This window comes from Ochotona curzoniae, unplaced genomic scaffold, assembly GCF_017591425.1.
Source record: "Ochotona curzoniae isolate NIBS_2020 unplaced genomic scaffold, NIBS_Ocur_1.0 contig_1302, whole genome shotgun sequence".
In the NCBI taxonomy this organism is placed as follows: domain Eukaryota; kingdom Metazoa; phylum Chordata; class Mammalia; order Lagomorpha; family Ochotonidae; genus Ochotona; species Ochotona curzoniae.
In genome coordinates, this window is record NW_024465035.1 from 10,519,259 (window position 1) to 10,523,153 (window position 3,895).

Here is a 3,895-nt window from a genome sequence, read left to right on the forward strand (position 1 = left end):
GATAAAGAGTGAGAGGAAGTAAGCTGTCATCCCGTGCCCCCAATGTTGCCTCTAAACCCTTCCCCCATGGCCGACAACCTGAAATCAGTACTGCAGCATTGCCACTGCCCAGAACGAGTACCAGCCAAAAATATCTAACATGGCGGCTGATTGCATTCCTGTGATGACCTATGGCCTCTTGGATGAAACCCCCACTACCATCATGCTACTGATGCTATGACACTTATGAGATTTCCTAAAAATGTTAGAAATTGGACGGTCACCTACTTTCTGGTAATCATTTCCCTTTCCTGGAAAGCTATGCCCAAACACCTGCTATGCCTGCATGGATGGCAGTTCATTCTAGAGCAGGGCTGAGCTACTACTACATCTCCCAACCTCCCCACACTGCCCACACCAGTTTTTTCCTTAAATCCTCCCCCTCCCCCTGCCACTGTGTTCCCAAGGGCAGCTGCATCACTCAACAGCTTGAGTTGAAGTGGCCGCAGCACCCCAGAGCTGCTCTGGCAGATAGAAAAAGTACCCGCCTGGGGCTAAAGCCAGGTGCAGAGTGAGTCTGCAATTCTCGGGAAAGACAGAGTGAGAGAGAGAAAAAGAGAATGAAAATTGTCTATCCACTGGTTCACTCCCCAATGGCTATGACAGCCAAAGCTCGGCCAGTCCAGTGCTGGGTGCTGAGAGCGTCTTCTCGGTCCCCCACTTGAGCCATTTTGGCCATTTTGAGCACTTGGGCCATTTTCAGCAGGGAGCTGGATTGGAAGAGGAGCAACTGGGACTCAAATCCAGCTCATATGGGATGTGGGTTTCATTAGCAGCAGCTTTACATGCTATACCACAACACCAGCCCCCTGCACTTCTTCTAAATGTGTCTTTACACTTGCTTAGTAAAGCTTATTCCTCTACTACCTTATTTATGTCTCATCCTTGCTAAAGACAAGAACCTGCACTCCTCCGCATGCCAACAAAAGCAAGGAGTGAGGGGAAGATGGAATTTTCCAGGCCATTAGTACAAAGCTAGCGAAGAAGATACAGAAGGGACAACTACGTATCCTTTATAAGAGAAATCAACGCAACTGCCCAGAGGACGTCCTTAGCTGTTTTTTGAAACTTGGTAATAATACTAAGAATAGTACTAAAACAAAGATCATTTAAAATGTAGTGGTGGAGGAGGAGCTGTATTAGGCAAACAATGGAAAATTTTGCTACCATTTTCCACTCTAGCTGCTGTTAATGAATTATATATTCTTGTCTTATGTTTTGATTGTACAGCTGGCTTCAGGAATTCTTAATTTTTTTTTTTTTAACATCAGGCATATTACCCACAGAAGGAACATTTCTTTCTTTAAAACATTTGCTTGTTGGGGCCTGGCACTGTGGTTAAAACAACTGCCTGTTTTATATGATCGCCAGTTCATGTCCTGCCTACTTCACTTCCAATTCCAGTTCCTTGATGAAGGCATGGGAAAGGCAGCAGTAAGAAGTCCAAGTGTTGGGCCCGGCGCGGTGGCGCAAGTGGTTAAAGGTCCTCGCCTTGCACGCCCGGGATCCCATATGGGCGCCGGTTCTAATCCTGGCAGCCCCGCTTCCCTTCCAGCTCCCTGCTTGTGGCCTGGGAAAGCAGTCGAGGACGGCCCAAAGCTTTGGGACCCTGCACCCGCGTGGGAGACCCTGAAGAGGCTCCTGGCTTCGGATCGGCATAGCATCGGCCCGTTGCGCTCACGTGGGAGACCCTGAAGAGGCTCCTGGCTTCGGATCGGCATAGCATCGGCCCGTTGCGCTCACTTGGGGAGTGAATCATCGGACGGAAGATCTTCCTCTCTGTCTCTCCTCTCTGTATATCCGCCTTTCCAATGAAAAAATAATAAAAATAAATCTTTAAAAAAAAAAAAAAGAAGTCCAAGTGTTTTGGCTCCTGCAATCCCACATGGGTGACCCAGTTGGGAAGTTCTTACTTCAACCTGATTCAGCTCTGGCCTTTCAGCTCTTGGGGGAATGAACTAGCAGATCAGACACCTCTCCCCCCTCCCCTCCCCTCTCCACTTCCCTCCTCTTCCCTCCCCTCCCCTTCTCCTTAGCTCTGAGTTTTAAGTAAATAAATAAAATGTTTTTAAAATTATGGACTCATTTGTAAGACAGAAACAAGGAAAGGGAGAGAGAGCTTCTATCCTCTGGTTCCTTCTCCCAAGTGCCTGCATGGCTGGGAGACTGCCAAGGAAACTTAGCCAAGCTCAGGATTCTGATCTGAATTTTCAAGAATCCAACTACTTAAGCTGACACCTGCTATCTCCCATTAAGCTGAAGTTGGGAGCAGAACAGGGACTGGAACCCAGACCCTTCAATATAGAATGTGGGCATCCTAAGTGGGGTCTTGACAACTGTGGCAGATGCCTAGCCCAGAAGATAGATTTCTGAAGTAGAAAAAAAGTTCAGGTTGAAGTTGTGGTGGAGCATGTTAGTCCATCTCTATTGATGTCAACATTTCATATGAGCAATGGTTCAATTCCTAGCTGCCCGACTTCCAACTTCGCTTTCTGCTAATGCTACTTGGATGGAAGTAGAAGATGAGCCAAGTATTTGAGGCCCCGTTACCCACGTGGAGGATTTTGACAATGGAGTTCCTGGCTCCTGGGTTCTGGCCATTTAGGGAACAAACCAGCAGATGAAAGAGATACTTCTGTCTGTTACTCAGCCTTTTAAATAAATTTAAAAAGCCTTTAAAAACAGATAATATAGAAGGAAAAATGAAATTGAGTACCTATTTTCTTGGAAGAAATCGTTTGCTCCTTTACCTAAGAAAGAAGGTATCCTGTGTGGATTCTCTAGTCTTTGTGCCAACTTCCATTTCTTATCTCGCATTGTAGCAGTTACTATCAGATCCCTACCGATATCCTCGTAGATAACCTATTTCTGAGCACCCCAACTGTAGCTTTTTTCCCTGAACTTTTCTCTGCCCCTGAAATCCACGTAGCCCATATATCAGGCAGAGAAGAAATGCTCCAGAGACAATGCTTTCTGGGAGCAACCCTCCATTAATATTGAATACAACTGGTGAAAAATAGCCAAGTTGCTTCAGCATCAGGCGGAGCAATGCTGAAGCCTTTTTTGGCACAGTTAACCTCAGTCCCTTAATGACTGACTTCTAGTTCTCCACCTTCTTGGGTTACCTGCCATGTAGACTCTTATACAATATCCTTATCTAAAAACAATCTGGGGAGGGAAATGCAGCTTATGAGAGATCCGCCAGAAACCTCATTTCACCCACTTTCACACCTTTCTGTCTCTGACTTGCACCAGCAGTCCACTATGGAGCATCCATTGGACCTCCTCCGAGGCCTCTGCCCCCTCCCCACTCTCCTTACCTCTGACCCAATGCACGTTTTTCTCAGTAAGCTACATTCCTCGGGAAATGGTAACCATGGCTGGTTTTTATTCTGAAAAATGAAGCTGTGCTGACAAAGTAACAGATGGAAAAGATAGGTACTTATCAACTTCCTGCATGAAACCTTTATCAAGTCATTAAGACCGAGATACTAAGGAACATCCGGAAATCCAGACATTTCCTTTGATTGTTGCAGCTAAGATAAAAGTAAGCAGAACGAATCTCTAATTCTATGCTTACCACCCACTCTTCCCACACTCCAGGATAATAAATTGTTTTAAATAGTTTGAAAGTACCGTTGCTTTAGCGCTCATGATATATCGCTTCTGTTATGGTTTTCTATTTATACTTCTAGTCCAACAGCTCTTCGAACTGTTGATGTGTAAAGCTTAAGCCAACTGCAGCAATCCTGAACAAAACTGATAGCTCTCTCTGGGCTCTCAAAATGGGAAAGTCTTTGAGGCAGGGAACTGGGTGAGAAGAGCGTATTAGTCATTTCTGAACAGGTACTTTGTG

At 45.6% G+C, this 3,895-nt stretch overlaps 1 non-coding gene across 1 annotated transcript; it reads right to left on the reverse strand.

The window, feature by feature from the left end:
* Window positions 1-431: 431 nt before the first annotated feature.
* LOC121146354 lies at window positions 432-560 on the reverse strand. Its single transcript, XR_005882208.1, has one exon. It is a non-coding gene; the product is annotated as a small nucleolar RNA SNORA77 (small nucleolar RNA).
* Between the last annotated feature and the right edge of the window lie 3,335 nt (window positions 561-3,895).